This window comes from Halichoerus grypus, chromosome 6 (assembly GCF_964656455.1).
Source record: "Halichoerus grypus chromosome 6, mHalGry1.hap1.1, whole genome shotgun sequence".
NCBI classification, from domain to species: Eukaryota; Metazoa; Chordata; class Mammalia; order Carnivora; family Phocidae; genus Halichoerus; species Halichoerus grypus.
In genome coordinates, this window is record NC_135717.1 from 13,064,779 (window position 1) to 13,089,700 (window position 24,922).

A 24,922-nucleotide genomic window follows, 5' to 3' on the forward strand; every position below is an offset into this window, starting at 1 on the left:
TGCTTGCTTTCTCAAGCTCTGAAAGTCATAGATCAATCCAGAAAAAGATATAAATGGAAGAAAAGGCACGCAGGAAATGAATGGAAGTTAAATGTCTTATTTGGCAAATGAAAATAGAGCCATTTGGGAAGATACTTTCTCCTTGAAATGCTCATAAAATACTTGAATTGCCAATACCCTTATTTCCTTCCTTGTTCATGTCAACATCTCCATGTAAAATATAATATCAGCAAACATTTAGAAACAGTCTGGAAAGGCCTGGACCTAATTCATTTTAATGTCCTTTTTTTTAAAATTTTTAAAGCCGAGTCTCCAAATGTGCCTTTAAAGTTATTTTTTATAACATGTGTTTTAAGATTATAGGATTGAAATATAGCATTTGGGGGCAAGCAGGGTCTAGGAGAGAAGTTATATGAAAGTTGAGTAAAGATTAGAAGGTTTTCATTGTCATTTTTCATAGTTCTGCTAAATTATGTGGCCGGAAAGGGCACTATGGAAAAGGTGGTGTATACCTCTGTTCACACACAGTTACTATTTAGGAACTTTACCCATTAGGAAAACAAAACAAAACAAAACAACACTAAAAGCCTTTACTGACCCTGTTTGCTTTCTCTCTGACATCTCCTTCATATCTTTTTCCTGACTGAAAATAGTTGGGTTGCCTTGGGTATCAAATAAAAATGGTGACATCAACTAGGTCACGGGGAACTTTGATATTCAAAGGACATGCACATGGCAAGATGAAGGACAGACTAGTAGTGTTTGTTGGGTTCAACAACTCGTGAAAGGACAGGACTGATGTCTTTTTTAAGCAGATTCTCACCTTTGAAAGCAAGAGCTCCTGTGAGATTTGGATTTGGTGCTTCATCCTTTTAAAATGTATAGGATAGAATTAACAGTGAGTCCTGCCACATCCTTTCTTCCCAGACCAGCTGTGGTGCCGAAAACCAATCATTCTATCACAGAATGAATAGATGCTGAGTCTGAATGCCACTAAAACCCAATTAGAATTTAATAGACAACATAAATAGAGTGTTAACCATGGCAAACTAACTTTGAGATAAGTCCCAGGGCTCATGAGTAGGCATAATAGCTCAACAAGAACAAAGCCTTTTATGAATAGCTTCACATCTCATACGCTACATCCAACAACTCATCATTTAGATAAATCGTACAGATCTTATTACTGTTTTATAGGAAAGAAACTGAGATTTGGCAAGCTTGTAACTTGCACAAGGACACAAAAAGTTAGTAACATTGGCATCTACCACACCGCTCTGTTTGCTATGACCAACATCGGTGTTGGTGTTCTCATCGGCTGCCCTTGGGGAAGGTCAAAGAAAGAAGAGGGTAGGGAATCTGAATCACCAAAAGAGGCTGTTGGCTGACTGCACTGTTTTTGAAACTTTATTGAGATGTAGTTTACAGATCATAAAGTTGACCCATTTCAAGTATACAGTTCAATTCGTTCTTTGTATGCTATGAATACAAATCCTTTCTTTATAAGATATTTTCTCCCAGAGTGTGTACGATTTGTCTTTTCGTTTTCTTCATGGTGTCTTGGGAGCTCAAAAGTTAGCAATTTTGATCAGTCCAGTTTATCATTTTTTTCCTCTTACGGTGGACACTTCTGGTGTGTATCTGAGCAGTCTTTGCCTCATTGCAGATAATACTTTCCAGATCTCTCTCTTTCTCCCTCTCACACGCACACGTGCATACATACACACGTGCACACGCGTGCATAGATGTGCACTAAAGTCCACCAGTGGCTACTCCTTTCATTTGGAATAAAAGTCAAGCCTGTTGCTATGGCCCAAAAGGCCTTACCCGATCTGGCACCCCTGCCCAATCTTTCCTAGGTCACCATGCTCCACCCTCTGTGGCCTCCACTGTTCCTCAGACATGGTGCGTCTGAGCCTGCTCTGGACCCTTGCTCTTGCTGCCGCCTCTGTCGGGAACAGTCTTCCCCACCTCTGCCTAGAGCGACCTCCTTCCTTCCATGCAGCCCTCAGTTTAGATTTCACGGCCATAATGATAGCTTCCGAGATCATTCTAGCTGGGAGGTATTCACTAAAGGGCCCTTCCATCCAGCCAGTAATGCCTTCCCTTATTTCTTCACAATACTATTCACTTTCTGGGATTATTTTAACTTTTTCACAATGTATGTGAGTCTCCCCCACCCCCCAAGGGCAGAGAGCTTGTCTGTCCACCCACTGTTCTTTTCCTGGCTCGGGGGCAGTGCCAGGTACAAGGTTGGGGCCTCGTAAGGATTCGGAGGCATGCTGAATGGATGTTAAACTGAGAAGGACTTCATAGATCAGATTGACTGCGGAAACACATGAGGGGCTCCGACAATTCCCTTTCTCAGTGAACCCTCCCTTACTGAACCTGTTTCATTATCCTCCTTCCTGTGCTTACCGTATAGTTAGACCATCCTTATGGTGCTGCCTTTCACTTTTTATGCAGGTGGCTTTGCATTTGGTTTCTTCTCTCATGGAGGTTTTGTTTCCTCAATCTGTTAGGAAGCTCTTAAGGACGGAATCCATATGGCCCGGCCTAGAAGGTGCGAGGTATTTGGTGAGTGAATGGATGAATGAGCAGATGTCCCGAACCTCACCCTTGTGTCCTGAACCGATGGAGACCCGATGGCAAAGGCCTGTAATGTATGACTCTCTACGAGGATAAAACGGAAGGCAGGGGTTGTATCTTGCCGTGTGATGCGAACATCAGTCATGTCACCATGACTGTCTCCTCGTGGTGGTGGGCATTCAGGGCACCGTGCGAGACCAAGCATCTCTGAAGGGCAAATCAGTGTTTCCCAAGGGGGCCAAGTCATTTGCAGCTCTGGGATGCCTGCAGGGCTTGGTAGGAAATCTCTCAAAAGCACTTACAGTCCAGTGTTTTGAAGAGGTTAATGGTCCTTTGTTCAGTTTTTTAGCTTTTGCCAAAATAGATTATCTAAACTCTTGATTTGGTCTTACCTGCAAAATATACTTTCATCTTTACCTAATACTCGATCGCTTTTCCCATGGGCATAGCTGAGGACATGAGACATGCAGGTGTCGGCACCAAGAGAGAGACTTCATGCAGTGCCTTACCGTGATGCACGGGGAGGTGGGGGTCTTAAAGTCCCAGCCTTAGATCTTTAGCGTCTGAGATTTTAGCCTGATCATCCTCCCTCGAAGTGGCCCATTGCAGTGAGTGGGGTACCTTGCCACAGCTTGCAGTCGGACCGACTGCATCCTTCCTCCGAGCCTCTGTTTTCTTGTCTGTAAAATGAGGCTAATAGTACCTAGCTTCTAAGGTTATTAAGAGGGTTAAGGGGACGCCTGGGTGGCTCAGCTGGTTATGCGTCTGACTCTTGGTTTTGGCTCAGGTCATGATCTCATGGGTTGTAGAATCGAGCCCTGCATCGGGCTCTGTGCTCAGCTCAGAGTCAGCTTGAGGTTCTCTCTGCCCCCCCCACCATGTGCACTCTCTCTCTCTCTCTCAAATAAATAAATCTTTTTTTTAAAAAGAGCGTTAAGTAAAACAATGTGTGAAACATTCCTATTACAGTGCCTAGATACACAGAAAGTACAAAATAAGTGATAGCTTTATTAATGAGTATGATTATGATTGTTAGTTAGCATTGTTATTTCTGTGGCTACAACCAACACTACCAAGAATAGAATGACCACTCAAGTGAGGATAACTCAGTAGGCACAGATTTTAAATGAATGGATGTCCAGTGCATTCTTGACTTTTTTAGACCATTACCTGGTTCCATAAAAGTTCTATGACAGATTATTTTAAAAATACACCAAATCATCAAATCAGTCACTAGAAAGAGAAAATAGTGACCAAGAAAAGAAGAACTCGGGTTCGGAACACCTAAGGATCAGTGTAGTTGCCACAACTGAGCTTTGAATTTGACACTGAGATTTCTGGCAGCCACGGTCAAATTCACTATGAAATTACTTAGAAAAGGAGACCATCGCTTCTTCAAGAATCAAAGCTCCCTCCGAAGTTACTTTCCTAGATAACTTTCTCACATGGGACTTTGTGTGGTGAACAGGATTCCAACAACGTTTTCCTCAAATGCAATAACAGATTTCGGATGACTGCTTCTTGTAAGTAACTTTTTTTTAAGAGCAAACGGCACGACATTAAAATACAATCCAGTACCAGCTGTTCTGTGTGGGGCTAAAGTAATGTGGCCCTAGTGTGTAGCTGCGAGGTGGTCAGATTTGATCCATGGATAGAATTTAGAAGGTTTTGAGGAATGGATGAACTGCTTGTCCTTCAGATAATCTTTTGTAAATATTGCTTTTTCTCAGCTGGGCTTTTGATAGGAGTTGAATAGCAGACTGTTTGAGATTGTATTCTCTGACAAGAGCCTGGTGTGTTTGTATTCTCTGCTGCTGGTCTAGGGCAGAGCCTCATGCCTTAGAAACCAGAAGTGCAGGTGGTAAAGTTGACATCTTATTGTGAAAATTGGACCCCCGCCTGCACGGAAGGCTATTCCGGCTCTCCCTAGGTGGGGCTGCAGAGTACTTGTGAGCAAATCCAGACCCCTCTTCAGGAATCCACTGGGGGGGGGGGGGGGGTCTCTTCTGAAACTCAGATAAGTTGTCAAACAAGCGTTGTTGTTCAGTGGGTCCCAAGTGCTCCCTCTGGTTAGGGATGGATCCAGGGGAGAAGGTGGTAGGAGGATGACTTACAGCCTGTGACTAGAAAGTACAGCCTACCCTGCCTCTGTGGCATCCTTGAGAGATCCCTATGGGTCAAGAAGGAGTCTACACTGGGAATATTACCTGTGCGGTCCCAGGCAAAAGGTGATGAATCCTTGTTCTAGCAGGTGGCCGGGATGTTTCTGGCCTAGGTTCTTAGCTGCGAGCCATAGAAACTCTGTCATTCCTTCCCAGGATTCTGAGCAGTGTGACTTCTTGGGAGAGCTGGCCAATCAACTAGCTCCAAAATTTTCCCTTAAATTAAACAAACTAGCGGCGCCTGGGTGGCTCAGTCATTAAGCGTCTGCCTTCGGCTCAGGTCATCATCCCAGGGCCCTGGGATCAAGCCCCACATCGGGCTCCCTGCTCCGCGGGAAGCCTGCTTCTCCCTCTCCCACTCAGGGGCCCCTGCTTGTGTTCCCTCTCTCGCTGTGTCTCTCTCTGTCAAATAAATAAATAAAATCTTAAAAAAAAAAAAAAAAACAAATTCATCCACTCAGTGAAGTTATTTGTACAAGCCAGTTACATTTGGAGGCAAGTCTGCTATTTTCATTTGCTGTAGTTACTACTGAGCCAGTCCTTCTGACCATAGATGCCAAGGCCATTTGTCTGTCAACAGGAGTTTATGTCAGGGTCTCTAAGGGAGAACTGTGATAGGCAGAGAATAAGAGAGCAGAAAGGACCCACGGTGATGAGCCAGCAGTCTTCCCCTTTTCCAGAGGCCTGGGGAAGCCATGACTCTCCAACTTACAGAGTCACTTACCCTGGGTGAAGACTGTTTCTGCCACATATTGTGGGTCACATACGTGTCCATGGGAAATCAGAGGGAAAAACGAAAGGGACTGTTGGACCTTCTGGCATTCAGGGGCCTCGTCAGCATCGGTAAATGTTCAGCCCATGCCGATGTGAACTTGGAGGAGAGCTCTGGGCTGCATTCAGCTCCCTGCCAAAAAGAAATGGCCTGAACCTAAGGGCCATTTCCTCCTCACAAATGAGAGAGGGTTGTCCTTGACTCCCAGAAGAGCCAAAGGGCATTGGGCAAGTACTTTTTGAGTTTGTTGTCTGAAAGTTAAGCCGATTTCTTGGCTTTCCAGACAGCTGCGAGTTGCCTTGACCATTACTCCAGTTCATTAAATGTTAATGGGTTATCAGTATAGGAAGAGTAATCCCCCAAAGTGCCTTTAATATGTTTTATTATTCCTCTCAAATAAATGATTAACATCAGTAGGAGTTGCTCAGAAGATGGTGTCTGCAAGACTCCTTGCTCCTTGCGGCTTTCTCCTGGAGTTTATAGCCGGTGTGGACGCCTCGATGAGATCTGAAACGGAGAAAGCAGTAAAAGTCTGTATCAGCTGATCGGTGAAATGGAGGTGGGGGGGTGGGGGAGAGACCCGGCTTGAGGGCAGTGGCATCGTCATAAATCACACTGTTCTCTTCCCTCTCGGTTGGCCCTGCTTTATAGAATCTTCACATCTCCAAGATGGAAAAGGCCTGGCTGTTATTTTTTTTCCAGCTTCCCATTCTTCACGGAATTCCTTCTATAGCTTCCCTGGCAGATGGTCACGTAGCATCTGCCTTCACCTTTGGGGAAGGGGCCCTGCCTCCCTCCTGAGGCACCTCGTTCTACTCCTCTGTAGTTCGGCTGGCGGAAGGTTCCCCCCGCTCCCTGTCATTTCTCGTGGTTCCTCTTCCTTCTCCTCAGCATGCTTAGCAGAGGGTCATCTTTCATGTATTTGGTCACCTCCCCTAAAAGACTGTAAGGCCCTGGAGGCCAGGGGCAGGTCCTTTTTGTTCACCATTTAGCATAGCGCACGACCCATTGAAGGTGATCGGTGGTTCCTGTTGAACGAAGGAAGGAATGGAATGAACGAATGAACACGTGCACGTAAAAATTTCAAAAGAGAGCTGGGAAGGAATTATGTAACATGAAAATGGTAACAGGGTATTTTTTCCCAGATACCAGCTGATCTGCTCAAGACGACTTTGAAGTGGAGGCGGAGGAAGGAGTGGGGAGAGGCACTACGAAAAAGTGTTTTTTAAAAAAGCACTGTGAAACTAGTTACAATGAGGGATCTGAGAGATTATAGGTTTGGAACCGAAAGAAAAACCACAGTGTAAGTAAAGCCTAGTGAGACCCAAGATTAAAAAAAAATTTTTGTTTTGAGGGGGACTAAGCAACATTCAGGGCCTGGGAAAACCAAATTGATTGTGATTCTTTTTTTTTTTTTTTAACATAGCATGGTGGTAAATATGATCTCAGAAATGTTACTGAGATTTGGTGAGACTAAAAGAGATTGGAAAAGGGATCCAGAAGTCTTCCCTATGGAGGTGAGAGGCTCCACTTTGCGGAGAAGATGAGCACTTGAGTGGCCTGGAGGAGAGCATTCAAGTGAGGGAGGACAGCCATCCCCCGCCCCGGCCACGGGGGGATATGTTCCAAACCCCCAGCAGATGCCCGAACCCGCAGATAGTACCAACCCCTATGGAGGCTATGGTTTTTCCAACACATGCATCCCTGGGATAATGTTTAACTTCTAAACTCGGCACAGTAAGAGATTAACAACAATAACTAAGGATGAAATAGAACAGGTCTAACAATACAGTGTAAGAGAAGTTATGTGAATATGGAGTCTCTCTCAAAATATCTTACGGTATCGTGCCCACCCTTCTTATGATGATGTGTGTTGATAAAACACCCGCGTGATGAGGTGAAGTGAGGTGAGTGGCGTAGGCCCCGTGACGTGGCGTCAGGCTACTATAGATCTTCTGAGGATACGTCAGGAGGAGCGTCCGCTTCGGGCCTGCTGTTGACCGCAGATAACTGCAGCCGCGGAAGGCAAAACCGCGGATAAGAGGGAACTGCCGTACTTCCAGCCTCAAGCCAAGCGCAGTAGGAGCTCAGAGCATCTGGACAGGTGGCCCCAGCCATCCCTCACAGCACAGCTCCCGGTGGGTGAGGATTAGCTCCTGCCCTCGGTCCCCACACACTACAGTGACGAAGGTATCATGCATCCCCTGCCGCTCCCCACCCTGCAGTAGCTGCTGTCTGAGTCTGGCCTCAGAGAAAGAAATCACAATCTTGCTTTCTCTCACCTCCCACATCTAGCGGGTCACGCAGTTTTGTCACTTTTGTCCTTGGGATGCCTCTTCCACTCACATAGCTCTGACCCCAGATTTTCTCCCGGGGATATCCTCACTCGCCTTACCCAGCCAGCTCACGGGAAGGGGCTGCCCTTCCACACCACATCTTTGCTCACTGTGGCCTGACATAGTCCCTGCTCACCGCCCACTTCCTTCCATCTCCCGGGCTCCTTTCAGTTCATACCCCCTCCCCAACTTCCAGATCCTGCTACTGTCCCATCCCACTTAAAAAGCTTTCTTTCTGGGGTGCCTGGGTGGCTCAGTCGGTTGGGCATCTGCCTGCGGCTCAAGTCATGATCTCCAAGTCCTGGGATAGGTCCTGGGATTGAGCTGCGAGTCGGGGAGTCTGCTTCTCTCTCTCTCTCTCTCCTTCTCCCCCTCTGCACCTCCCCACTGCTTGCTCGCTCGCTCTCTCAAATAAATTAAAAATCCTTAAAAAAAAAAAACAAAAACTTTCTTTCCATGACTGCCCACCCATCTCCTTCTGCTCCCTGGCCTCTAACCCCATTTCCTTCTGTCCTCATAGCACTCCCCTCCACCTGCCTTCCCCTCCCCATTCCCCACACCCTCACCACCACGACGCGCTCTTACCCATCCTTGCTATCAGTCAGCCTCAGCCCCAAGCTCTGTGTTCTACACACGAGCAGCACGCAGTAAATGTTTGTTGACTTGAATGGGATGTTTCTTCCCAAGATAGAGATTCCAAGTGCTTCTTACCCTTTTAATTTATCGTGCTTTTCAGAATATTTAAACAGAGTCTGTGTCACATCATTCCTGGAACTGATACCAAGCAAGCTGAGCTGTCATTCCTGGGATTCACTCTGTTCTCATTTGCCCATCTCCATCTTTCTCGTTTCTTCTTCTCCAGAAATCCATTAAGATTAGTGTCTCCAGGGGACTCTGTAGGTTTCTTCACACTGGAAAGCGGGGCACTTGGGCCGGGAAACATCAGCTCATTTCAACCAGTCACCATGCCCTCCGAGCCAACTAGGACTGGCCTTGTGTTTGAGACTCCTGCTCAGTGGCAGAAGTTAAAATCCAGCCTCACCAGCAAAATTAGCTTACATGCCCCTATCCAGCACCAAAAGTGCTCACTGCTCTTTTTATTGTTACTGAACTCCCCACCCATCTCCACCCAGTATTTCAAGGGGGTAGCCACTTGGCTGTAATAACTGTTCATACTACTTACTCAACAATTTTAGGTATAGATCAACATGATATTTATTTTATAAAATCCTATAAATTCCTTCCCCTTGCATTCTCTGTCTACATATGCCTACCACGAAGAGAAGCTACTCTTCACATCATAGCCATAGCGCAAATGAAATAAATGTCTCACTTTGCAATACCGTATACCACTTCTTCCTTTGTTAAAAAGAGACATAAAGGAGAAGAAAACACTGGTCTACATAAATAGCACTAAATATAAACAGTGGAAGTGGGCTTCTGGGTTTTAAACTCTACAGGGGAGTTGTTATGGCAACCTAAAGTTGTCTTCGGTGGGGGGAAGTGTCAGTATTAATGAGATAAGATCGAACTGTGCCTCCAATGGTAACTGTATTCTCCAAGATTTTTCTTCCTTCTGAGACAAGAAGCAAAGCTCTTATTTTATCAGTGACATCTAGATTTAGCAGTGGGAGACAAATTGGGTGGGTCGCAAGGCCTGGAGTTTGGTTTCCAGGCTGAGTTTTATAATCCCCTGTTTAGAGGAATTAGATCCACTCCTAACACGTCTGCTTCAGTTAGCCTTGTTCTAAGCACATAGTTTTCAGCTTAGAGGATGGGTACTATAGGTAGACCATTAATTCCCCAAAGGGAGCCTGAAGTTCACTTAAACGTAGGGCGTTTTTTTACTGGAAGAGATTTTTCTATAGGGAAAGGGTGAGAAGAAATCCTCGATACTGAGACTGTCCAGGGGCCAAGTTCCCAGAGCGGAGATTGGCTGTGGGTCAGGATCTTCCAACTGAGAAGAAACCCTGATGTCTGGAGGGAGGGGAAAATGAAAATCAACAGGATATAGGAAGCCCTGCTTCTAGCTGAGAGGAAAGGGTTGCCAAGGATCCTGAGCACATACTGCTACATGTGACTTTTGGGACTCTGAGTTTGGAGGGGGATGAAGGAGGTAAGAGCATGAGCCTGCCCTGGTAATAAAAGGAAATAAATAGTAAAACGTGTTTTATAAAAGATCACCTGAGATGCAAAGTATACGGTTTCCTAAAGCTGGAGACATGTGGAGAATAAGGCCTCAGTTTGGGGCAGGGGGTGGGGGGCGATGGTATGAACAAGGATCAGCAGTGGAAGTGGTCTTCTAGAATGCGCTATCTAGAAAGGGACTGTTGAGCCCCAGGGCGCAAAGAGAAAGAATAGAAAAGCAAAGGCGGGCAAAGCCAGAAGTGGAGGTAATAGCACCCGGGAAAACTTCTCCCCTGATATTGTTTACTTGCGGAAAGAGTAATCTCATTCACAAACTGTGGCCAGCCATAAACACCATCATGCTCGCCGAAGGAGACCCAGGAGGGCTGTGTTTGCTGAGGACCGCCACAAAAGAGCCCAGAGCCTCTCAGAACCCAACACCACAGACACGGAGAACCTGCCTGTGGGCAGACCATCAGATGGAAAAGTCTAGAACAACTCCCGCACCGCGAACGGGACTGCTCCGCAACTCTCTTCAGTGCTGTCTTTACCTAGCTGGAATAAAGGACCAAAATCAGCAATAGCGGCGTAGGTGCAAAAATAAAAAAAGCCCCTTCGTAAAATAGCGTTTCATGTGATTTGCACAGCAATCCTGTGCATTGAGCAGAACAGAGAGTCACTCCCATTTTATGAAGGACAAAAGTGGGGAGCTTGCAGAGCTGAGCAGACCGGGCAGAGCTGCGTAGTTTCCAAGGGTTGAACCCAGAAGTTAAGCCCAGGCTGAACCCTCTGTGTTCAGACCCTCTACTCTTTCTATGGCAAGGCACCTCAAGAAACCAAACAAATCCTACCTATAAAGAAATGTCAAATCGTGCGGAATTCACATAAAATTACTTGAAAGGGCTCCTGCCTTTCATCCCAGGAGCACACTGCTCGATGTTGGCACACCCACCAAATGTCACAGCTTCACTGCCCAAAGCCTTGCCAGAGAGGACATGCTGCCAGTCTGCCGAGGGGCGGATGTGCCCTTGTGAAGTGGTAGAATTTGGAGAGGGCCAAGGGAGTTCTCCTAGGGAGGTGGGCCGGGGACCAGAGTTGCGGCGGGGTGGGCGCAGTGGTGAAACAGGACTTTGTATCTTTTTAGGAACAGTCTCCAGGACCTCACTGATTTTTGCTTTCCAAATAAATAAATATCAGAAAGGATAGCTGAGGTCAGTCTAGAAAATTAGAATTTGCTTGGGGGAAAAAATATGTTCTGGAAAAGATAAACAGTGGCTTGCAGTTTCACTCTTGGAACATTTGTTACAAGGTCCTGGTATTGATCTTTTATCACCCAATTTCCACTGGGAGCCATGATATATTACCATGCTGGGAAGCACTAATGCAAGTGCGTGAATCAGGGGAGCCCCTAGACGGTATCTGCAGCGAGGTGGCATCCACTTGGCGGGGGGCAGCTGGGGGGGTGGGCGGCGCGAGCTGCAGAATTCCAAGGGGAGTTGTGTGTTGTGCTGTGTGCAAATGCATATCCATGCCGGGGAGTGTTACGGGTTTATGAGGAGAGTGATTAAAATTGCATCAAAGAGGCTTGTGAAGCTTATGGTTCAAGTTAACTGTATGAAGTAAACAGCCTTTAACGGCCTCCTGGGAGTGTGACAGATAGTCTGTGGGTGTTACGGCAACATGGTACTGGTGAATGTTCTGGCCATCCCAAACTAATCACCATCTGTGAGCATGGGTCTCTGGGGAGCGTCTGGTGGTTGGACAATCATGGTAGTTAGCATTTTTAATCAGCTTCTGTGCAGCACAGATAGAAACCTTATGCTCAAGCCTCTATTTTTCCTGTCCATGTAGAATTACTTACGATGATGATAGCAGAGCTGACAAGGATTTGGGATGTGATTCTGCAAGATGCCTTTTGTGATTCTTTCCACTCCTTTTTTCCCTTGCCCCCAGCCTGATCTGAAAATTAGCCAGAACACTTGCTTATGGTCACTGCTCTTACTGCTTCTGTTTGCCCCTCGTAGAAGGGACCTCGGTGGGGGGAGGGAGGTTGCTTCTGCATTCAGTGGGACATGTTGTCTCAACTCAGTGCCTTGAGTGTGATAGTCCCCTCTCCCCTCCTGATTGCTTCTTTCCATCCCGACCACCCCTGTGCCTATGCTCACACGCACTTACCCATCAAGCACTGACTTCCTTTTTTTCCCGTTATTTTTGTTTTGGGGTGACATCACTTGAGGGCTCCAGCGGGATGCCCCACAGGGCATGACAGAAGGTCAATGGCAACGTCCTTAGGAGTAGGCAGGCCTGCAGACAGCTGGATCCTTCAACTGACGCTGAAAGAAGCTATCAGTTAGCTTTTGTTACATAACAAACCACCCCAAAACTTGGTGAGTTAAAACAACTATTTCATATAGTTCACAATTCTGTGGGTCAGCTGGGTGTTCGAGCTTGTCCAGGCCAGCTTGGGGGATTTCTGCCGGACCCTCTCAGTCATCCATGGCTAGCTGGGCTTCGCTGATCTGGGGGCATTCGGTTGCATCTGGTGGTTGACGGACTGGTTGGTCTGGGGTGGTGGTCTCAGCGGAGACAGCTCATTTTTGCTCCATAGGATCTCTCATTCCTCAGGAGGCTCACCTAGACCTCAGTCCACGTGATCTCCTGCTGCTCCAGGGGGTTCCGAGGAGGGATTGAGGGTTCACCTTGGTAATCGAATGTATCCACATATAAAAGAATGGATACACTCCTCCTTTTTGGTTTCTTTGCCTTTTGCCCCCAATCTTGAAGGGATTATAATTCTCATTTTTGTAGCTGTGGATGGTCATGGCAAGACGACCAAAGGGTCAGTCATCCAGGAGATCAGGAGCCTCTAACTCATGGGGATGCCTCAAGATCGTCTCGACGTCAGAGAAAACAGTCCCTGTGCTAGAGCAGCCAGAAAGTAACCAGCCCTCTTTTCTAGTAGGGGTCTTCCTCTGGTCTGCACTCTGCCTCATGACTGTGGCTCCTGAGGAGAGAACTTGACTCTATGCCTCTCAGTGTCCTTTGCTTTTCTCACAAATGAGGTGCTTCAGACTGCCCTTTGAATATTTTCTTCCCGGGCGGAACGGCCCTTCGGCTCAGCTGGTTCTCACGTACTGCAGAGGCCCTGTGCAGGGACCAGGCTCTCATTTAACGCTCTGTTATGGGCAGGGCCCTCCGGCCTCCAATGCCAACAGAACAGTAGAAGAGATGAAATGTAGAATCTCAGCAGATCATTCTCGCAGTCAGAAAGAAAGTGGGACTCCTCCACTGCTCTTCTTCGGAGACTGGAGCCAGAACTCACACAGAGACCAGCAGGGAGTGGGGTGATCATAGCTGCTGCCTCCTGGCAGACCAGGGCTAACCTTCCATGGCAGCCGAGCGTGGGAGTGGGGGGCACACGTGGCTCTGTGCAGTGGTGCGGGAAGTAAAGTCACTAGAGCCCCGGCTCCATTCTGCTCCATCCCCACCCCCTTGGTGGCCTTCAGTCTGGAGAAGAGGGAATGGTCATGAATAAAGCGGGACTCTCTTCGTGATGCCAGGGTCTGGGAGCCTTGTGGGATGAGACTTCTGTAGCGCTCAAGGAGATGGCCCACTGAGGGGAAGATCTTCTGTCCCGCATTGCCTGCCTGCAAGGTGACAAGCTACCAGCATGCTGCCATCTTGGATCATGACGACTGGGCAGAATCCCTCGGCGTCCAGCAGAGGCTCGGGCGGGATGGCTTTGTGGTGCTGTCGGGCAGCATGAGCCATCCCACGCTCAGGGTTGCTTTCTGATGCCTGGAGGAGTTGGCACTTCGGGTTTTTCACCTTTGAGATTTTTCAGCAAGCCAGGGATACGGAAGATGTAATATCTGGGGGTTGCCGGGAATATACGTTTTTATTTATTTTTTAAATAAGAACTCAGAAAACAGTATTTACACATTTTGTCATCTGTGAACACAGCATGAGACCATAACGGCGATGATGATGGCAGCAGCAGTAAAGATGGGCTCGCTGTGTGCCAGGCACTGAGCTAAGTAATTATTTTTAAAGATTTTATTTATTTATTTATTTGAGAGAGAGAAAGCATGAGTGGGGGGTGGGTCAGAGGAAGAGGGAGAGAGAGAATCTCAAGCAGACTCTGTGCTGAGCGCAGAGCCCAACCCGGGGCTCTATCTCACGACCCTGAGATCGTGACCTGAGCTGAAATCAAGAGTCACATGCTTAGCAGACTGAGCCGCCCAGGCGCCCCTTTTTTAAATTTTATTTATATATTTATTTTTTTAAGATTATCTGAGTACTTTACATGTGTCACCTTACTTAATTCTTAGGACTAAAGTAATCCCCATTTTTACATATGAGAAAATTGAGCAACCAAAGGGTAAAGTGAGGTAGCCGGGGTCACACAACAAATCAGTTCGGGTTAGGATTTGAGGAGGTTTGAGTCCAGAGCCTGTGCTCTTTACTACACCTGTACGTATTCAGTAGAATCTCACTCAGTAGAATGATGTTACAGGGTTGATAGGACTGCTTCTTGTTGGTCCAAAGAAAAATCTCAATTGGCCCTATGATGGTTACCTTGTCTGATTTAGTATTAAATTATTTAGTCTGATTCACAAAGAGGTTATCAGACTTTGGGATTTCACTAATCCAGAATCAAGTTGCTGATTGTATATATTACCAAATAAGAATTTTATAAAATACAAATACCATGTATTATCACCATATTTCATACCAAAAAAAAAAGATGCAGTGGTTAAGAGCTCTGGAGTCAAATTTTGATGATACTACTGGGAGTGGGGTGATCATAGCTGCTGCCTCCTGGCAGACCAGGGCTAACCTTCCATGGCAGCCGAGCGTGGGAGTGGGGGGCACACGTGGCTCTGTGCAGTGGTGCGGGAAGTAGTAAGTCACATGACCTTGGGAAATAGAAATAACCTCTCTGCCTCAGTTCTCCCATTGTAAAATGGAGATGATTATAACAGTACCCACCTTTTGGGTTAATTGGGAGGAATAAGTGAAATAATGTACGCAAGGCACTGAAGACCTGGCACAGAGAAGCACTTGATACCTTTGATATTTTTATCCTTATTATTAACACCAAAGAAGCAAGAAATAGACAGTATTAGAATAATATCAAATACGTTGAAAGTTCATGGCACTGTTTTCCTCATCTGACTGGTCATGGGCCAACAGTGACCTGGAAGCCATCGGTTGAGCACCACCGACTTAGTCAATTTCCATCCTCTTCCAACAAAACATGGACAGAGTGCTAGCATCCTCCCATCCAATAAGGAGGTTGGTAGGAGAGGCGGTGAAGGGCTGCACATGGGCAGAGCAACTTGGTTTCGCGGGCGGATATATAAAGCAAACAGTGCCAATAAGGGAGGTTCCCAAGGTGGAAACTGTCCCAAGGCAGTAGCCCCTTACCCCAACTCTAGACTCAAGAAGTCATAACACCTTGTGGTTCCTTGAAAAGTAGTTAAGACGCAAATGGCACCACTGAAAAGAGGCATGAGATGAAATTCAGTGTTGTAGGTGCACCTTTTTCCTATTTCAGACCTTCTTAACACATGGGGGCCCAAGCAGCCCGGCGTGGTAGAAGAGAGAAGAAACCCCTGGCCTTGGCTCTCGCCGCAGACATACAGAGTGGGCACGCCCCTCTGTGGAGAGCCCCTCTAAGAACCTAAACTGAGTGATCTGCTCATCCCACTGCTAGAAGCTGAGGTCCTTTTTAGTGGACAAATCATAAGCAACCATAGCAGGGAAAGTGCATTTGACTGTAGAACGTTCGATGCATGTCCAGGCCTCTAGCCACCTAGCCTTCTGGTCCCCAAGCCCCCTGCACTCCACCACCCTGGTGCCCTAGCTCAGGAAACCCATGCTCTGCCCACACGCAGCATGTCCCCTCCACTTGCAGTCAATGATGTGTGCCGTGCCCATGCCCAGCCAGCCTGGGGAGCAAGGACAAATACTCAGTTTTGGTTGTATGCCCCCAGCAGGACTCAGCAGGAGATTTGCACATAGTAGGTCCTTCATAAATCCGTGAAAAGCAAAATCAAAGCATTTGAGCTGTAACCAGGATCTATGTAGCTATACTCATCAACCCCCAAGTACTCCAGCATTGTGTCTTTGTTGTTGTTTAATCAAAGTTCGAGTCTTTCAGAATTAATTCTGTTTTGTTAATAATGACAGGCTGTGTTTTTGTATCCTGCTAAAATGTGTAGAACAATTGAGGGAGAAGAAGGCTTTTTTTCTGGAGGTGATTTATGTCATATTTGCAAACTCTGTGGAAGTTAAACCATGCTTTGCAGTTGAAATTAAGAGTTTCCAGCAGGCAGTTCTCTCCATTTTACTTAGAGGTCCCAGTGACTCGTGCAAACTGTGGTAGGAATAGAGGGGATTGGGTCTGGGGGAAAAAAAAAAAAATCTCACATTTAACCCTTAAGCGAGAGGCAGCATTTAGGGTTGGCATGGGAAAGGCAATCCAGCTCTGTCTTCTCAAGAGAAATCAAATGGTACTCAACTGAGAGCCATCCGATCACTTTCCGAGAACCCTGAAGGTTACATGAAAGAGGAAATGAAGGCAGATGGGGAATTAAGGACAGAGGAACAGAGATTGCAGGAAGGGAAGAATGTAAATATGTCAGTAGACTGAGAATCGTAAGGCTGCTGAACAGAATGTTTGGTCTGGTACGACCGGGGACACCCAGGTGTGTGCAGGAACGGGGAGAAGCCATGACACGGGGCCTTTGTCCTTTCACGGGGATAAATAAAATCACTGCTGCTTAAAGCCATAACAGTACATGTCTTTAACATCAGGGGGAAACGTTTTAGATTTTACTTAAAGGTTTTTAGTTGACAAGTTTTTTTTTTTTTCTTCACCTGTCTGTATAATGTCTGGTTCTTGCATTGTTAGTATGTATGAACTTTTAAAATTTGTCCTTTGGGGCACCTGGGTGGCTCAGTCGTTAAGCATCTGCCTTCAGCTCAGGTCATGATCTCAGGGTCCTGGGATCGAGTCCCGCGTTGGCCTCCCTGCTCAGCAGGGAGCCTGCTTCTCCCTCTCCCACTGCTCCCTCCCCACCCCCATGCTCTCTCTCTCTTAGTCTCTCAAATAAATAAATAAAATCTTTGAAAAATAAAAATAAAATAAAATTTGTGCTTCTGTTGCCTAAAGGAAGAAGATAACCCAGGTGTATGATACCAAACCTTTCCCTTAAGAGGTTCCCTCATCACTTCATAGAATGTTCATTCATTCATTCATCAAACACGAATCCAGCACTTTAACAGTGTGCCAGATACAGTGCTAGTTTCAAGGAGAATAAAGGGGATTTAAAAAAAAAAAGTCCCTGACCCCTTGGAACTAGCACTTAGTGACTTCTCAGGCACGCTTGCCAATACAGTCACCTGGGGCGGAGACCTTGAACTTGAGAGGTGGGCACCGAGGAGTGAGACTGCTGTCGTGTGCGAGAGGTGCCTCTGGGGTGTCTGTTCCCAGCGCCCCGTGGCCTCCAGGGAGCGTTAGCTGGGGGATCCAAACATCATCCACGGGGGAGTTCCCTGCAGTTCTGGGACGCCGGCTCCGGAGCCTTCTGGATGGGGGAGTTGAGTGCCGTCATTTGGGAGGTAGACCCGCGCAAGGCTGTATGGGGCCAAGACTTCCTTTCCTTCTCCTGGATGACTCATTTCCCACCATCTCAGGCTTCCTTTGGTCTTTGCTGCCATGTTGCTGTTTGTCAACGGAAGGTAGTTGGGGGCCTTCTGTCAGCTTGCAGGTCTTCCTTTTCTCCAGCCAGTTTGGTCTTGCCGATTTTGTTGGGAAGCCAACAGCCCAGCTGCGAACAGCCCCAGCCCAGCCAGCCCTTCTTTCAGAAGCCCCATAGAACTAGGTCATCGGGTTGCCGGATGGCCCTTCCACAGACGATGCTTTGCTGCAACTTTTAACGTACGCTGCCTGTGGAATACCGAACTTGTTTCCAAACTAAATAGTCTCCAATGAGGATTTAATGGGGGCTTTTCATTTGAAATAGATTGAAAACAAGCCATTTCCTACTCCCATTTCAAACAAATTTTGGTCCAATTATTTTCCTTTTTTTAACATAAAGTTAAATGGACTATTCTGCCCATCCCTGACTGAGCTGAACCATGATTTCTCTTGATTATGCTTTTATGCTGTGAATCGCAAGGCTCCAGAGACATAATGGACGTCTGCGGGAGAGTGGCAGCAATTTTTAAAATTCTGCCAGTGCTTGTCAGCTTTCACTCTGGTGCCTGCTGCGCAAGAAGAAAGCACCCCACCAGAAGAAAAAAAATCTGCCAACAAAACCAGCACTGTCCGCCTGTCCTCGGGGGTTGGCACCGGGCCGTGCCTCCTCTCTGCAAGTCTATGTAGGCCACGCACTCCGCCACCAGAGAAGCCCAGTTTCCAACTCTCCAGCCCTCCTCCTCCCCCTGTTTTCCAGCCATTCGCTTTTTGTGGTATTGACGGTTTCTTCCCCCTCCCCCCACTCCAGCCTCATTTTTCTTGGTTTTACTTGGACCAGGGCCTCAGGGAAAAGGAGCTCCCGGCACCCTGCCTTCCGCTTGGTCCTTTACCTCCAGCTGCCTGACAAAATGCAAAAGAGAACGCCTCACTCAGGCCTTCTCCTTGGGTGGTGGGGTTATTTGTTGTTTGGGGTTTTTTGGTGGAGGTGGTGGTCGCCATCCTGGATCTCTAGAAAGTTCCAGAACACTTGGGAGGAGAAAGTACTTCTTGCTACCAGCTCCTATCTTTGGTAAGGGCAACCAGCCTACCAGGCAGGTTTGTGGGGAGCCTGCTGAGCAATGTCTTTTGATGGGAATAGTCTCTGCTCTCACCCAGCAGTGCCAAGAATTTAACTAGCCCCACTGAAGAAAGGAAGAAAAACAAAAAACAAAAAAACCTTAATCCCAGCTGCCCACTTGGGAAGCACAAAATACTCTCTTGGTTTTTGGTGGAAGCCCTTTGTGCCTGCCCGGATGTCTCTGGTGCAGGAGCAGTCGAGGCTTTGATTCGGGGAGAGGTGGAAGATGGTCAACGGCTCCTCCCTTGCGGTCCCATCAGTTCACGGGATCCATTTGGGAGGGGCTCCGCATTGCTGCCCACATGCTCTGTGGGGCTCCCATCCCTCAGCATCGCCGGGGAGAGGCGATCTGGCCTCTGCCTGAACCTCCTGTGCTGGGAAAAACAGCCCTGAGCAAGAACCCCGAGGAAGCCTCTCGTTTTTATAAAACTCTCTCCTACAAGACGCGAAGTCTGTTACTTTCTCCCATTGGGCTGCCCCTCCTGGGGCCACCAAGAAGAAATCCAGCGTCCTTGCCAGCGTCCCTCTAGACGCTTGGAAATGACATATTCCTAATGAAGCTTTTCTTCCCTAGGCCTGCGTTCAGTGCTTTCAGCCATTCCCCGCATTGCTGGGTCTCCCAGCCCTATGTCACTCCCGTTCCTCTCTCCCAGACCTGCTGGGCTTTGTGAATTCTCAGGTCTGAGCTACCCAGAAGGGGGCGAGAGGCTGTCACTGCCTTTGTCGGAGACCCGTGCCACCTTTCAGTGGTATTGGCTCTCCTGGTGGTTTTTACCAGAAAGCATTCATTTATTCCAAACTTAAGTTGAGTCTTTCTTTACATGTGGATCCGTTCAGGATATCTGTCCCATGTCCATGTGTCCATTTGTTATTTCTGAACCTGTGTGCAAACTGCAGGTATCCCTAATTCCAGGTTATCTTACCAGAATGAGATGGACTTCACCATCCCTCTAGTCTGTTGAGATACTTTTGCATCTGTGTTTCATGATCCAGTGTCCTGCCATGCCCTGCTTCATGTCACATGAAAATTTAGTGCATCCCCTGGGCCTGGGGATCCAGCGGGGAACAAGACTGGCACAATGACTTCCCAAAGAGTTCACCGGGACAGACAGCGCTTGAGAAGGGAAATACAGAAGCACCCAGGGAGGTGCTTAATGCACTCGGGCTTTCTGGAACATGTGTGTTCGTGAGTAGGAGTTGGCCAAGGGATGAGTGTTCCAGGCAGGAAGACCTGCATACACCGTGTGGGAGGTGACAAAAAGCGTGGTGTCTGCAGTCACTTGTCATCAGCTAATGCCCCCGATCCTCATCACTTGCTAATACAGATGTGGAGCCTGATAGGTGGAAGAAATTACTGTTAAGACCTTCCTCATCTCCCTTTGGGCACATCAAACATTTATGAGCTCACCTAATTGCATTTTTGTCCCCACCACACTTCTCTATCTTGACTATCTGAATTGCATGTGAAAAGCTCATTTATATCTCACTGAATACAGGCCTGCCCTGTCTACATGATTTTCCAAGTTTATCAATCTCATGCCTTGTGAGAAAAGTCTTGTTCTGTTGACTTGTTCTCCATAACTCACATTGGCTTCAAGTGAGCACCATTTTGCTTCCTCAGAGTTCACCGGCTGTCATCCTGATAATCTGTCTTATTTTCCAAGTCACTAGTTAACGAAATAGTTGACTGGCAGAGTTGTACCTAGAACCCCAGGGTCTAACCTCCTTGTCCGGAGGTCTTTTCTTTCTAACATGCTGCCCTCCGATGCCCATCCTTTAAGAGCAGACACCACACCAGGTTCTTTCTGAGAGCACCCGGTCGGTCCCCGCTGTGCAGTAGAAAAGCCAGCAAGCCAGCCAAGCAGTTACCCCACTACTAATGGGAGGGGAGGTGCCCTGTTTGCAAGCACTGCCCCAGGCTTGGTTCATGCCTTTCATGTCCTCAGAAGGCCTTCAGAGTAAACAGATGCAAGGCTTTATGGTTAACAAAACGTGCTGACCTTTATTCTCTCCTTTGTTTCTCACTCCTACGAAGTCAGTGGGGAAATATTCTTGCTCCCATTGAGCAGATGGGACTCAAAGAAGAGACTTGGCCAAAGTCACGTATACTAAGTTGCTGAGCTCTGGTGCCCCCAAGGACTTCGGACTTCTCTCCTCTCCTTCTATCAGTGATGATATCTGACCTCTCCCTTCTCCAGAATGCTGGCTGGGTGATTGGGTAAGAGAATATAAATAGAAGGAAAGGAAAAAAAAAATAAGATTAAGTTCCAAGCACTAAGTAGGCAAGACAACTGAATGCTGAGGCCTGCCGCGGACCTTTAGATCATTTTCCTGACACTCTCTAGCTGAAAAGGAACACAGGCAAGTGGCCCCCCACAATCCCTAGCTTAACCGACTGTCTTGCAGGAACAAGCCCAGTATGAGCTATTCTAAGCAGGATGACAGGATTGGAATTTGGTAACGTTGCAAATGTACTTTTAGATCCAAATAAAGGAGGAGTGTTGTAAAGAGCTCTATAAAAATGGTTTAAAATAACAAGCTCGCGGTGAGAGGAATGCAGAAGCTCAGACCGGAGTTGCTGCTCCAACCTGAGCGTGCTCGCCACGGTTACGGGGGGTGTGTTGAGCAGATTGCTGTGCTAAGTAAGCCTCACGTTACCTTCAGATTGCCCCCGGGCTCAGGAACCGAGGGCCGTGTCCTAAGTGAGAGGTGTTAATTGTCTAGATCCTTTAAATGGGAATCAGAAATGGGCAAAGGTGGATGTTTTCCTAACAGGTATGGAGGGGCTTGGTAGAAAGAAGAGTGACAAAGACCATCATCAGCATGTTTCTGGTCTGGGACTTGTTGAGTCGAAGTCTAGGAGAACTCCAGGTTCCAGGGCTCCTTGATTCCTTCGCAAGAGCGAAGGGACAAGTACTCTGTGTTACAGTCCTTGGTGAATTAGACCTTGAGACTTCATAATTAAAATGGATTTAATAGAGGAAGGAGGCTGGGATATCTGCCCCAGTAAGCAGGCATCTTCTGTCAGTAGGAGAGTGTGTCCTTTGTATTTAAACAGCTTCTCCAAAAGGCTCTAAATGAGATTTGGGACTTAAACAAGATTTGGTGTGATTTGCTAATTACCCAAGTTACTATTACCTGATTAACACAGGAATCCTAATAGTCTGTTGCAGCGCCTTTCTTCCGGGTGCCAGGAGGCTTGACATCTGTCACCTGTTCACTCGGAGGCATTTTAATTAACCCAAATTATGTATGTCTTTTCTGCTTTATGATTTGGTGCCTGGATTTTATATTTAAAAGTTAATAACTACCTAAAGGAGGTTTGCTGCCAAAATACAAGGAATGAAAAGCCTGACAGATCTGTTTGTGACTGAGAATCGGGTGGAGTTCTTGGTGAGTTCCAGGTTGTTAGCCTGGAGAGTGACATGCCGGACACAGAGGAGGGCTTCCTGATAACCAGTCACAGATGTCCGGAATAAACACCCTCACCTCTCTCTCTGCCTTCCCAGCCCTAACCGAGGCCTCGGACACAGTGTGGATCGAACTGTGAGGGTTAGGAAGCAGAAGCTGCGTTGCTTTCTCAAGGGCACACAGGGAGCCCAGACTGCATTCAGATGAAATCATAATCATCATAATAAATAATAACGAGTTTTCTCTTTGACCACCCGAAGACTATGTTGACTTGCATTTCAGAGGTAGGGTTTCAGTGTGATAAAGTCATCTAGGTTAGAGTCTCAGCAGGTTTCCCTTGAGATCGGAACGGCTTCAGGGGATGCTGGGGGGGCTGCTCTGTACCACCGCTGGGAACCATTTTTCCCCTCAAATAAAGATGGCTCATTTATCTGGTTCTGAGTTCCAAAGCCTGTGTCCGCACATGCTCTATATGGAAAGGGCGCCCTCCGAGGAGCCTGGGATCCCTATGCTTAGTGACCAGACTCTTCTCCAAAAACAGGGACTGAGCTCTGCACAGAGACCAAATTGCTAGTCAGAAAGTGGAAAACTGAGGGCCATTCCCTGAGCCAGTGTGCCCTGCCTTGCCTTTAGATGCGAAGAGGTTCCTAGGGCTGGGGCTGGGGTGTGCCCGAGGACAGAGGACCCTACAGGGTTTGCTCCTTCCCCACCTTTGGTGGGAAGTTCCCATGCTGTTCAAGTTCACTGGGTGTTGAAGAAGAACCCGCCTGAGGCACAAGCTGCTCAGCCATGTGAAGTGATTAGTTCCTCCAGGGCACGAGGAGACCACTTGGTAAACGACTTCATCTAGGCACTCTAAATGGTGCCCCAGTGCACCGGGAAAGTTAACCTCATTCACCTTCCATGGATGAGCGGATCATTCCTAGAAAACTGTTCGTTCGTGTTTGACCAGGCACAGCCCCACTGTGGATGGCAAAGTCTCTTTTGACCTCCCAAGTTAACCGTGATCTTTCTCTCTTCTGTCTCAGCCAAGCCTTTTCTTCTGGAAAGAGATAGTATCTTACGGCTAGAGGATCATTCTCAGAGGATTCACCTCTGCCTCTCCTCACCCAGACTTGGCACCGCCCCAGAGTTGCTGGTGTTTCTGTTACATCCCAGCCCAACAGACAGCTCGGTTCCTTTGACCTGAGGCCACGGGCAGTGGGCAACAGGATGGGCCATGAGTTGATCGCCATTGAAATTGTTACTTGGAAGTTTACTAGACCATGCTGTCTCCTTTCATATATGTTGGACATTTTCCAGAAGAAAAAGTGAAGAACAAATAGGGATTATCCAGTGCCTTTGGCAGTACTCTCCCCATGCCAGAGTGTAGGTAAGGGATGAATGTTATCTGCTTTGGAATATTGACCAAAATTAAAATTTAGCTATGGGTCAGAGAAAACACTGGTACAGAGTTCAGTTTTAAAGTTTCAACATAATACACGTGCTTCCTTATTTTAAAAAATATTCAAGGACAACCAGGCAGGGAACACTGTCACTGTAGATGGTTTGGCATCCAAAGCCTTTTTATGTGGGTATTACCCATAAATGTGCACGCTTTACAGCTTTTAAGTTTTGTATTTCAGCTTTATTAAAATACAGTTGACAAAATTTTAAGATATTTAAAGTATACACTGTGGTGACTTGAAATTACACATACATTGGGAAAAGATTTAGTTAACTCACACATCCATCTCTTCACCTTTCTTTCCTTCTTTCTTTCCTTCCTTCTTTCTTTCCTTCCTTCCTTCCTTCCTTCCTTCCTTCCTTCCTTCTTTTGTTGTTGTTTGTGGTGGTGGTGGTGGCAACATTTAAGTACTCTCTTAGCAAATTTCTTATTCAGCCATGAGAAAGAAAGAAATCCTGCCCTTTGCAACGACATGAATGGACCTTGAGGGCATCATGCTAAATGAGATAAGCCAGACAGAGAAAGACAAATAATGTGTGGTGTCAATTATACGTGAAACCTAGTGGGGGTAAAAAGTCAAACTCCTAGAAACAGAGCGCAAAAAAAGTAGTTTCCAGGGCACGGGGGTGAAGGAAATAGGGAGACCTTGTAAAAGGTACAACTTTCAGATCTCAGATGAGTAAGGTTTGAGGATCTAATGTAAAACATGATGAACGAGCTTTAATGTTAGGTTTTGTTTTCTTTTGCTTTGTCATTTTCTGTTTTGATTTCTTTTCAGATGTGATTACATTAAACGTATTCATCAGCTTGTTTTTAACAAGTTTGTTCAAATCTAAGTTACATGCCATAAAATTCACTCATACTAAGTATACAATTGAATGATTTTTGGTACATCTGCAGGGTTGTGTAACCATCACCTCAGTGAAGTTGTAGAACATTTTCATCATCATGCCCGTAAAATCCCTTATGCCCGTTTGCAGTCAGTCCCCATTCCCACCCCCAGTCCAAGGCAACCTTCTGTCTCTACAGATTGGCCTTTTCCGAACAGTTTGTGTAAATGGAATCATACAATATGTAATCTTTTGCATCTGGCTTCTTTTCACTTTGCATGGTGTTTTGGGGTTCATCTATGTCGTAGTGTGTCTCAGTAGTTTGTGCCCCTTTATTGCTGAAAGATGTTCCACTGAATGGATAGAACATATTTGTTTACCTATTTACCAATTAAGGGACATTTGTTTCCACTTTTTGGGTCT

The 24,922-nt window shown here is 46.8% G+C and overlaps 1 protein-coding gene across 7 annotated transcripts in view; it reads left to right on the plus strand.

The window, feature by feature from the left end:
* The window catches only part of AUTS2 (activator of transcription and developmental regulator AUTS2), a 1,103,469-nt gene that overhangs the window by 863,590 nt on the left and 214,957 nt on the right, over nt 1-24,922 (plus strand). The gene's annotated exons all lie outside the window — the stretch shown is intronic.